Here is a 12,511-nt window from a genome sequence, read left to right as displayed (position 1 = left end):
TAGTCTTCAGATTTCTAGCGTGCATTCCAGTTTCTGGTGCTCCAATGTGCATGACGGTCAGCATGCATGTGTGCACTAGTAATCAGAAGAGCAGCTGGCGACAGCATGCATATCCACAGAGAGGGCTCTGTGTGGCACTATGGCAGGTGTGCTATAGGTTCGCCATCACAGATTTAAGGGATAGACATTTCACGATTACTCTAAGTAAAAGCAACTGCAAAGCACAAGGTTAAACATTAAATCAGGAAAAAAATACAAAGTTCAAAGAGTTTATTCTGTGAAAAATGTGCACCAAGCCAGAGTGGAATTTGATAATTATGCATCAACAATCTTTCTTACAACATTATCCCACAATTATTTACTTTATTTATACATCACATTCACATATCATCATGCACACACACTCAACAGTTCAAATGAGAGATTTCTTATCATTTGCTTTGCCAAGTCCATCTTGAAATTCTAAGGTTTGTTGCTCGGTCCGATTTTCAGTAAAAGTAAAATATCTAAAAGAAAACAAAAAAGAAGTAATGTGAGATGGCTGTCATTTAATGGTAGATGCTTAACACTCTCGGCAAATTTGTCACAACAATAAGTTTGACACACTTTTTGGGAGTTGCCTTTTTTCTTTATGTTTCAACAAACTATCAGATGATCTGGATTTTATCTCCAGGTTAAAATGTAAGCTACAACAACTGCAATGCTGACACCAATAGTAGGCAGGTAAGTGAAGTGAAGCAGGAAAAAGGTCATAAAAACCTTTCCCAAGAAAGAAGAAGGGTGCAGTTTCTTTTTTTCTTTCTTTATTTCATTGTCCTTCTTTTCTTTCTTTCTTTTTCTTTTTCCCTTCCTTCCTTCTTTTTCTTTCTCCCTTCCTTCCTTCTTTCTTTTTCTTTCTCCCTCCCTCCCTCCCTTCCTTCTTTTTCTTTCTCCCTTCCTTCCTTCTTTCTTTTTCTTTCTCCCTTCCTTCCTTCTTTTTCTTTCTTTCTTTTTCTTTCTCCCTTCCTTCCTTCTTTCTTTCTTTTTCTTTCTCCCTCCCTCCCTTCTTTCTTTCTCTTTCTCCCTTCCTTCCTTCTTTCTTTTTCTTTCTCCCTTCCTTCCTTCTTTCTTTTTCTTTCTTTTTCTTTCTCCCTTCCTTCTTTATTTCTTTTTCTTTCTCCCTCCCTCCCTTCTTTCTTTCTTTTTCTTTCTCCCTTCCTTCCTTCTTTCTTTTTCTTTCTCCCTTCCTTCCTTCCTTATTTCTTTTTCTTTCTCCCTTCCTGCCTTCTTTCTTCTTCTTTCTCCCTTCCTTCCTTCTTTCTTTCTTTTTCTTTCTCCCTTCTTTCTTTCTTTCTTTCTTTTTCTTTCTCCCTTCCTTCCTTCTCTCACTCCTTCCCTTTCTCCCTCCCTTCACATTCTTATGCTTTTTCCACTATCCCATCTTCTTTTTTCTATCTGAAACTTTTAATAAAAATATTTTTAATACAACCATTTCCCGGAATTCTCCTCTTGCAGCCCCAAGAAGGAGACCGTTTCAGCTGAGTTATATTTACCAATGAACAAATGGAGAACAGCAAGATTAGTGAGATCTGCTTCCCTTCTGCTGGCACAATCCCTTGAGGCCTTTTTGAGACTAGGATTCCTGAATCTTGAATTTGCCAGTAGCAGACGCTGGCAGGAAGATGCTGAGCCCAACAGCAAATTCTCTGCCTTTGTTTGGGAAACTTCCACAGTCAGACAAATACGTCATGGGGCCTTTGGGACATAGTTCAAGAGGCCACTGATGGTATTTTCCAAAGAGCTGTAGTTACATTTCCTTAAGGTAAGAAAAATGACCTTTTCAAGGATGTAAAAGTTTCCAATAGACTATTTCACATTCATTTGAGACAAAACCCTCATCAGGTTTAATCTAATATATTTCAGAGTAGGAATGTGCAGAAAAACAAAGGAAAATAATGTACTTTAAATACTAAGAAGCAGTAGTATGTAAAATAAATATAATCTGATATTTATTCTTGGTAATGGCAGACAATGTTACTGATAATTCATTGAATGCAGAACTAAATTTGGCATAGCATTTATTTATTTATTCATTCATTCATTCATTCATTCAATTTTTATGCTGCCCTTCTCCTTAGACTCAGGGCGACTTACAACATGTTAGCAATAGCATGGCACAGTGTTTTTCAACCAGGGTTCCACGGAACCCAAAGGTTCCTCAAGGACCAGACAGGGGTTCCACGACTAAATAAGAAAAAAAAATTGATTAAAAAAAATTAGGGCAAAACTGACCAGGACCATATCATGCCTAACCTGCGTGCCTGCACCATGCTATGTATGTGCACTATGCAGTTATTAGTTGTTGCACTTGTTTACCTTCATACTATTTCCATTTCCGTTGTTAGACTGTACGTACGTGTTGTACGCATTAAATTTCAATATAGTTTAAATCTAAATGTATTTTTACCGCTAACATGGATCGATTTATTACAAAACGAAAGTTAGATGAACCTGACGTTACTGAGCTATCGCCTGACGTTGCATCCGAATCCACAGAGCTGGCAGTGCAGAAAATTGATGCTGTCGATTCTCTCGTCGTAAGATTCGTCAGTACAGTAACAATTATTTAGCTATGGGATTCACTTGGACAGGAGATCCAGACTGTCCATCGCCTCTTTGCATTGTTTGCAGGGAACAGTTTGCTAACAGTGCCATGGCGCCTGCTAAACTGAAATGACACTTAACTACATTGTATCCCAATCCAACTCACCTACGAACATTTTTAGATTAAAAAAAATTGGGGGCTCGCCTTGAAGGGACATAAACGGTACCAGTACACAGTACAGGTTCCGCCAGAAATCTGATGACACCAAAGGGTACCCCCGAAGAAAAAAGGTTTAAAAACACTGGTATAGTATAATATAGAATAGATGGCAGGCCAAGACCATTTTAGTTGGAGTCTTTGGCCTGCCATGTTTTATGCTATTTTAAAATGTATTCTTTGCTGTGAGAATTTGGGAGGGGTAATTGCCTGAGGGATGTCTACACGTCGCCATAACAAATTACTTCTCGGTTGTCAAGGTCATCCTTTGTTTTTTACCCTTCTGCATTTGCATGGAAGGAGATGGGAGGTTCTGCCAAGTTGGCAGTTGAAGAATGGCCAACATGAGGGACTTGGGGGTTTGGAGTCAAGGGTGTGAACTTTCAACTGGGTGGAGAAACCTTTGGAACTTCAGATTCAGGTTTCTCCCAGATGTGCCAACATGGCACTATTAATACATTGGAACTTTGAGGAACACTTTGCTTCGGGCTCTGATTTAATTTTGGATACTCTTTGGAACCCTGACAATTACATTTTTAATTGACTATGCGTGATTGGACACACAAGGAATTTGTCTAGGTGCATATGCTCTCAGTGTACATAAAATAAAAGATATGTTCGTCAAGAATCATAAGGTACAACATTTAATAATAGTCCAGGTACAAATAAGCAATCAAATCATATTAGGAACCAGTCTATATAAATCTTAAGGACACAGGCAACAAAGTTAGTCATTAGCAATATCATTTTTTTAAATTTTCAGACAAAAATCTGCAGATTCCAAGTATTTAAAAAATCTGAGTTACGTTTATTTTTTACTTTCCACATGCTATACTACAAAAGAAGAAAAGCCTATGAGATATATTATCAAATGAAGTTATATGAGTAAGTGATAACACTGTTTGCAAAGTGCACTGCCCTCTTTTACTGAGATAACAATATGTTATCTCTTAATAATTTAAGCCACCTAATACAGCCCTATCTCAGCAACTTTGGACATTTGGAAACACAGAGCAAACAAGAAGAGATTGACATTTCACTTCCTCTATTCTGTGCCATTCTTGAACATACCAGAAACAAACCAGCTCAACATGTTATGTAGGGACCTGCATAAAACTGCATTAGAAGCTCTCAAAATTTCACATGGAAACTAGAAGAAGATTGAAATATTGAAATAGGAAAATATAAATCGCATGTCCTCCCTGTTATTTGAGTAACTGAAGACTGGAACCACCTTTAGGAAGTTTTTGTTAGTATCCAACTCGCATGTGGCTTCTTGTCAATCAAGACAGTATGTTATATCCTAAATTCTCAGTCAGCACAGAATGTCTCTTGGCCTCCTCCTGACATCCCTCCAGGAATTTTAAGTGTCTATATGACTCTATCATATCCTTTCTCATTCACCTCAAGGCTAAACAAGCTCAGTTTCCATAATTTCTCTTTCAAGGACTTACATTTCCAGTCTCTTAATCATTCTCAAAGTTCATTTAGCTTACCACTGTCTATGCTACACATCAGTTGCTCTCTTGGATTATGTATGTATGTATGTATGTATGTATGTATGTATGTATGTATGTATGTATGTATGTATGTATTTATTTATTTATTTATTTATTTGATTTGTATCTTGATATCAAGGTCCAAAATTGACATTTTCTGCATGCAAAGCTTATAAGCAATCTCACTGCTATTCCTGAATAATTCCATGACCATGTGATAGGGCCACTGGATACATTCACATATACAGTGGTACCTCTACTTAAGAACTTTTCTAGATTAGAACCAGGTGTTCAAGATTTCTTTGCCTCTACTTAAGAACCATTTTCTACTTAAGGACCTGAGCCCAGAAAAATTTCCCAGGAAATTTGAGAGCGGCATGAAGGCCCGGCCAGTTTCCTGCCATTCCCACTTTAATCCTGGCCATCTTGGGCTTTTCTGGGCTGCCAGAGGAGCCTTTCAGTGGTGCTTAAGGAGGCTTTGGCAGTCTAGAGCAGTGTTTTTCAACCAGTGTGCCGCGAGACACGGTCAGGTGTGCCGCGAAGCTCAGAGAGAGAAAGAAAGCAAGAGAGAGAGAAAAAAAGAGAAAGAAAGCAAGAGAGAGAGAAAGCAAGAGAGAGAAAGAGCGAGTGAGCGAGAAAGAATAAGAGAGAGAGAGAGAAAGCAAGAGAAAGAGAACAAGAGAAAGAAAGCAAGAGAGAGAGCAAGAGAGAGAAAGAAAGAGAGGGAGGGAAGGAGAGAGAGAGAGAGGAGAGAAAGACATAGAGGGAGGGAAGGAGGGAGAGAAAGAGAGCAAAAAAGAGAGGAATGAAGGAAGAGAAAGAAAGAGGGATGGAGAGAGAGAAAGAAAGAGGAAGGAAGGGAGAGAGAATTTTTTTGTCCAAACTTTTTTTAGGCCACCTCCGCCCCGCTCAATGTGCCCCAGGGTTTCGTAAATGTAAAAAATGTGCCGCGGCTCAAAAAAGGTTGAAAATCACTGGTCTAGAGTGAGCGAAGCATTTCCTTTCTCTGGGCAATTGGAGAGGAAATAAACCTCTGACAGCGCCCAGAGAAAAGAAATGCTCCCTTCGCTCTGGGCAGCCCAGAGAAAACAGAGCATTTTCCTTTCTCTGGGCGCTGCCTCAGAGTCCCTCTTTTTTTTTAAGCCTTAAAGTTTTGGATTTTTTTGATTCCCCTCACCTCACCTCACTTTCTTCCTTCAGCAGCGGCTGTCCTTCTCCTCTTCTTCCTCCTCCTCCCACCCAAATTCCGAGCTTTTATTTCTTTCCTAATGGGTTTGCACACATTATTTGCTTTTACATTTGATTCCTATGGGAAAAATTGCTTCTACTTAAGAACATTTCTACTTACGAACCTGGTCACGGAACGAATTAAGTTCTTAAGTAGAGGTACCACTGTATAAGCAAATTGAGTACATTGAGAAAATTATGGAATTCTCATACATCAATCATCATCCTCACAATGATACTATTTCAGCAAAGAAAATATGTGTCCATATGAAGGGAAATTAAATATGGATATAGGTAGTTGTCAAATTACTACCATTACTGAGAACAGAATTATGATTGTCAAATCATCTCATTCATTAAATGCAAGTACACCCAATTTCTTTGCAGTCATCATTAAGTAGACACCATAATTGTTAGGTAAAGACAGAGAAGGTTAAATGAATGCTGCAGTTGCTAAGTGAACCATTTCCCACAATGAGTATTTTTACCAGATTCCAGAAACACACATTAGAAATTAACAAAATTTTAGAAACATAGAAACATAGAAGTCTGATGGCAGAAAAAGACCTCATGGTCCATCTAGTCTGCCCTTATACTATTTTCTGTATTCTATCTTAGGATGGATATATGTTTATCCCAGGCATGTTTAAATTCAGTTACTGTGGATTTATCCACCACGTCTGCTGGAAGTTTGTTCCAAGGATCCACTACTCTTTCAGTAAAATAATATTTTCTCATTTTGCTTTTGATCTCCCCCAACTAACTTCAGATTGTGTCCCCTTGTTCTTGTGTTCACTTTCCTATTAAAAACACTTCTCTCCTGGACCTTATTTAACCCTTTAACATATTTAAATGTTTCAATCATGTCCCCCCTTTTTCTTCTGTCCTCCAGACTATACAGATTGAGTTCATTAAGTCTTTCCTGATACGTTTTATGCTTAAGACCTTCCACCATTCTTGTAGCCCGTCTTTGGACCCGTTCAATTTTGTCAATATCTTTTTGTAGGTGAGGTCTCCAGAACCGAACACAGTATTCCAAATGTTGTCTCACCAGCATTCTATATAGCGGGATTATAATCTCCCTCTTCCTGCTTGTTATACCTCTAGCTATGCAGCCAAGCATCCTACTTGCTTTCCCTACCGCGTGACTGCACTGTTCCGCCATTTTGAGACTGTCAGAAATCACTACCCCTAAATCCTTTTCTTCTGAAGTTTTTGCTAACACAGAACTGCCAATACAATACTCAGATTGAGGATTTTAGAACGATAAATTAAGTGGATTTCACCGCTGGTCAACTTGGGCATTGTAGAAATTCAATAAACAACTAAAAATAAACTCCCAAATAAAGTTTACGTAGAAGCTTCCTTTTGTCAAGCACAAGGTTATTATACAAATCAGTACTATACAAATGCCTTCTCTCTGTAATGGGCTATTGGTGCAAGCAATTAAAGAAAGCCTCCCATTTATTATTTCCTTAGATTATTTGCTTTGTTGTCATAATGGAAATTGAACACCTGAAAGAGTTGTCTTGAACATTTCTTCCCTTGGTTGATGAAAAGGTGATTTACGGGAACAATTCTGCAAACCCATGAACAGAATTAAGTCCCACCATATTCAGCAGAGTATTTCCTGGATACATATGCATAGGATTATACAAGAGTCAGGCAAGTTTTCCTATTGAAGCTAATAAGAATCATTTCCAAATAAGCTTGCATATGATTGGGTTTAACTAAGAGAAGAAAAAAATTAATTCAGAAAGAACTTTAACCGCAGAACATGTTGCTGATTCAAGCAGTCACTATAAACAGAGCCATGGAAACACTTTTTATTATGGCATTTTTCTGGTCGGAGAAAATGATTGCTTGTGGTTTCTCCCAAGCAGAGGATTTATTTACAGGCTAAACTTTAACCCTTTAATAGGATGGGCAAGCAAGAGAAAGAGAAACAGGGCACTTCATCAGACTGTGCATTCAATACCCAAGGGATTTGAACCATGGCTAAAAGTGGGCTAGAGTTTCATCCCATGAAATTATGTGCAACAATATATCTCTGCTCACTTTACTGCCCTCTTCCCATCATATGCTGCCGAAGGGAGTGAGAGATAACACTGATTAAGCAGTATTAAGCATCTGAGTGGCCATAAAAACTTATTACTGCTGTTGTTCTTTAAGCTAAATGAGGTTTGGGAATACTGACTGATTACAGATGAATTGTTGGTTTCAGCAAGACTGAGCAGAACTACATTAGCCATGGTAATAAATGTAATGCTATGCAAAGCTTCCTCCAACGCCCCTTTAATTCTGAAGAAGAAATTCCGATTGGAAATTGGCATTATCTTTGTTAAATAACACTTAATTGCACATGCAAGAAAAAAACTCTCCAAGCCTTGCATTCACAGCTAATTTATCATCTGAGTAGATGGATAGGGGGAGAACAATGCAGCTAGTTATGAAATTATAACTAAGCTGGAATTCTCTGAAGTATTTAATTTCAGTTATATCACTTGTTAGCTAAAGAAATCAAGCTGTTCAGACAAAAGACAAATGCATGACCTATTTATTTGAGCTAAGGACCACAGAGTAGGCCACCGAAAGGCATACTGTTGTGGTTAGCTCTGGCCCAGCTCCTGCCCCAAGGACTGTGGATGTGGGGGAGACATCCACATGCTGCAGGCCTGTTTTGCCCCCCCCCCCGTGGAATCTGCTGATGAAAGCTCCTCTGACCAAGAAGATATGAGTGACAGGGAGGAGGAGAGTGGGGCAGACAGCTCAGAAGGAGATCAATTATCTAGCTCCTCCTTGGATTCAGAACAAGAGTTAATGATACAGCCACGCATGCGGACAGCAATGCATAGGCAGCAACAACTGAGAGATTATTATCAAAGAAAATGAGGCCACCTGTGGTTGGGTGGGGCTGTAGTAATTAATGAGGCTGCTATAAATAGCAGCCTGTGGGGTTTGGCCATTGACGATTATCTGATCCTTGTGTTTCGTGACTGCTTTGCTGCGTTTGACCTTTTGTGTGCTGATTTTTCCCCGCTTTGAAACTAAACCAGAGCAAAGTGTATTTCACTTTGTGAAAGAAGAAGGACTGTGAATTTCCTCACAGCTGCAAGCTAAGTATCACAGAACTGATAAGGGGCTTGTACAAATTACCAGTTTGTTTGGAGACGAGTGCTCTTTGCTATACCAAAAGAGGACTTGGTTTAAGTGAATTTTCATTATGAAGAACATTGTTTTGAATTTTCAAACGTGTCTGTGTCTGAAATTTGTACCTGTGAATTTTTGGGAGGATTCTACCAGAGAGCCCGACAGAACACATACCAAGCATCTCTGAAATGAATCAGTGTGGCATCCTGTGCACTAATAACCTAGGATGGGAAACTTCTGAAGAATCTCTTCATACATTTGCCAAACCTATGCTCTCTAGACATGTTGGACCACAACTTGCCAGATCACTGATCAAGATTACTGGAAAGGTTTACACCCATAGTCCATGGGGATTCCCAAACATCCAGGTCATGGCTGTCCCAAAGGTGCTTTTCAAAGGGCAATTCAGCTTTCTTGTTATTGTTTTCCTTAAAAGTACTGTACAGTAATACCTCGTCTTACAAACCTAATTGGTTCCAGGGGGGGTTCGTAAGACGAAAAGTTCGTAAGACGAAACATTGTTTCCCATAGGAAACAATGTAAAATCAATTAATCTGTGCAACCAAAAAAAAACGCAAAAAAACGCCGCCGCCCAGCTGTCACCTTTTGAAACAGCCGGGGGTGCTTCCCAGGGTCCTCCTGAACCCGAACGCCAAACCCGAACTTCCGGGTTCGATGTTTGGGAGGCCGCCGAGAAGCCCCCCGGCTGTTTTAAAAGGTGACAGCTGGGTGGCAGGGCTTCTCGGCGGCCTCCCGAACCCGGAGGTTCAGCAAAAGTTCGGGTTCGGGAGGCTGCTGAGAAGCCCCTCCACTCAACTGTCACATTTTAAAACAGCCGGGGGGCTTCCCAGTGTCCTCCTGAACCCGAACGCCAAACCCGAACTTCCAAGTTTGGCGTTCGGGAGGCCACCGAGAAGCCCCCCGGCTGTTTTAAAAGGTGACAGCTGGGCGGCGGGGCTTCTTGGCGGCCTCCCGAACACCGAACCCGGAAGTTCGGCAAAAGTTCATGTTCCTGAGGCCGCTGGGAAGCCCTGTCGCCCGGCTGCCACCTTTTAAAACGGCTGGGGGGCTTCCCAGCGGCCTTAGCCACGCCTACAGTGTGGTAGTAAAAAATTTGGTAGCCCTTCACTGGATAGAAGGGAAGGTTGTCTAATTATGATATGCAGGCATGTTGTGATCAAGAGTAACTAATAATTTTGGCATTAGCTCTCCTTACAGCATAAATTTAACATTGATGTCTATCTGTAAAGTAGTATACTTTACAGTAAAGTGATATCTGTAAAGTAGTATACTCATTAAAAGTTTTTCTTTTAATAAGTATACTACCTTACAGATTTCACATGTCCACGGTTCTTAGGACTGACTGGGTTGAGAAAACTACAGATAGCACATGGTATTCAGCATCTGTTTTGTTAGTAGGCTGCTAGAAGAACAGTCTTTGTTGTTGAGTGATAGAAAAGCCTATTTGCATCTTGACCACGTCTCAAGATGAATTAGTAATAAAATGAGAGGCAGGCAGTGGAACACTTTCAGAATATGCATCAGTTGCTAAATCATTATCCATGAGAAATGTGGCATTTAGATTGTTAAAATAAATATAAAATTGAAACCAGGAGTTTTCTTTTAAAGTCTGACAGACAAAGAACTTCAAAGAAAATTTGGAACTTTGTTATTATATATGTTGACAGTAGTGCAGATCTTATATGCACAAAGGTGGAAAGGGACACTAATTCCCATAATGGAAAAGTGAGTGACAAAGATAATGGAGTTAGTGGAGATGGTGAAAGTGTTTTAATTAAAGAGAAGGATTTATCTTGTTTTGTTCCTACTTGGAAATCCCTTCTGGGTTTTTTGCTTGAAACTGAAAGAAATAAAACTTTGCAGATTTTGATGAATAGAAAGATTTTGTTATAGAAATGGCTAAAATATGAAAAGTTGAGGGTTTTGGGGTTTCTTTTTGTATTCTACATTGAAAACACTTTGGAATAACCGCTTTATTTATTTCTTTTAGTTTCCTAGCTTCTGCTTTTTCTACATTTTTATTAAATAAAGAAATAAGAAACAGTATACAGAAAAAGAGAAATGTGGTTTTTGATTGAACCCAGTTGTTCACTACTTTGTATGTCCTTAGGGAGTTGGGCAGCATACAAATGGAACTAAGCAAACAAACAAACAAATCTTAGATATTCAGGTTGTCTGTATCATGTTAATATAAGTTCATATAAAACAAAAGAGCTTCAGAAGTAACTGAAATGTGACCTATCCCTTGAAGAAACAGAATGAAAACTGGGGTCTTTATTCAGAACATAATTCTATTTTTAAAGTCTAATCTTTAATTTGATTCCTGTACATACTTTCAGAGAGCTGGAAAACAGTCCACATATACTAGATGCACTATATTTTAATTAAAAAAACCCAAAATTTATTTTATAAGCATAAATATTTTCTTTCCATGTATCATCAGGGTAGCAGAGTGTTTAGATGAAAATATCTTATCATATATGGATAAAGAAAAGTATAAAAATAAGAAAAGCAACAAATATTTTAGTTTATACTGCATTTTTCAGACTATAATACACACTGGGGTATAAGACGCACCAAGATTTCAAAGAGGTAACCAAAAAAAGTAAAGTGTTTTTGCCCTTCCTGGCCACCAGGACCATTCTACAGGCCTCCCAAACCCTCTGCACGTCCCATTTTCACCAAAAACAGAGGGTTTGGGATGCCTGTAGTGTGCTCCTGTGGGCTGGGAGGACAAAAACTGCAACATGTAGGGGGCTTGGGAGGCAAAAAATAGGCCCATTTTTTTTTAAAGGGGGTATGCAGAGAGTTTGGGAGGCCTGCAGAGTACTGGGAAGGCAAAACTGAAAAGCATGGGGGGTTTTGGAGGTGAAAACGGGCCCCTTTTTTGCAAAAATGTGGCACCCAGAGGGTTTGGGAGGCCTGCTGAGTGCGCCTGGGGCCGAGGAAGGCAAAAATATCACCGGTTTTGCAACAAATGGGCCTGTTTTTTGCCTTCCAAACTCCCGTGTTGCGTTTTTGCAAAAATGGGACATGAGAGCCAGGGTTTCGGGAGGCCAAAAATGACTGTATTTGGTATATAAGATGCACCAAGATTTATGGGGAGAGGGGGGAATGAGTCTTATACTCAAAAAAGGAGAGTAATTAAAGTCAATCACAGCACAAAACCTCTTTTTAGCATGATACACTATATGAAGAGCTTGACTTGTACATTTGCAGATAGTTCTCATTTAGTGGCCTCATGAGATTGCTTCATTTAGTGATTTTTCACTTATAACGATTATAAAAAAAGCAATTTTATGATTAAACTTCACATTTATAACATTTGCAGGTCTATAAAGCAAGGGAAAAGGTAAGATCATAAGCACAGGCATGGTTTCATTAGTGAACTTTACTTAATGACTGAGTTGCCAGTCCCAACTGTGGTAGCTAAACGAGGATTATCTCTATAATATAGCCCTTATTGAAAACAATAACTATTAGATGTGCTTGCAACAATTTTTCAGAGTGGATTATTTCAAGTGTAATAGGATGACTTAGGCAAAGTCACTTGAAGAGTACAATATATTATTTCTTTGCTTTTTTTATGTAGTCCAAAGCAAATAATTTTCTCTCTTCCATTCTGCTTCCAGTCCTAATATAACAGCCTTTAATTATGTAATTAGCAGCACAGAATCATCCTGAATAGTTAATTGTTAATTCTTGCTTGAGATAATGACTTTAAAGTAAAACCACCACAGTGAGAGCAAAGCTGTGTATAGCCCGTTAAATATATTTCAACTACTATGCTTTGAAAACCATTTGTGGTAAACAA

At 39.1% G+C, this 12,511-nt stretch overlaps 1 long non-coding RNA gene across 1 annotated transcript in view; it reads right to left on the bottom strand.

Annotated features, from left to right (window-relative positions):
• Positions 1-255: 255 nt before the first annotated feature.
• Positions 256-12,511, bottom strand: part of LOC139168082 (uncharacterized) — a 44,383-nt gene continuing 32,127 nt past the window's right edge. The window contains exon 2 of the long non-coding RNA XR_011559228.1: positions 256-506. This is a non-coding gene — a long non-coding RNA (uncharacterized lncRNA). The remainder of the gene's footprint in view (positions 507-12,511) is intronic.

The sequence above is a fragment of the Erythrolamprus reginae genome, chromosome 5, assembly GCF_031021105.1.
Source record: "Erythrolamprus reginae isolate rEryReg1 chromosome 5, rEryReg1.hap1, whole genome shotgun sequence".
In the NCBI taxonomy this organism is placed as follows: Eukaryota; Metazoa; Chordata; class Lepidosauria; order Squamata; family Dipsadidae; genus Erythrolamprus; species Erythrolamprus reginae.
Note: the sequence above shows the minus strand (reverse complement) of the source record. Positions and strands in the feature narration are given on the sequence as shown.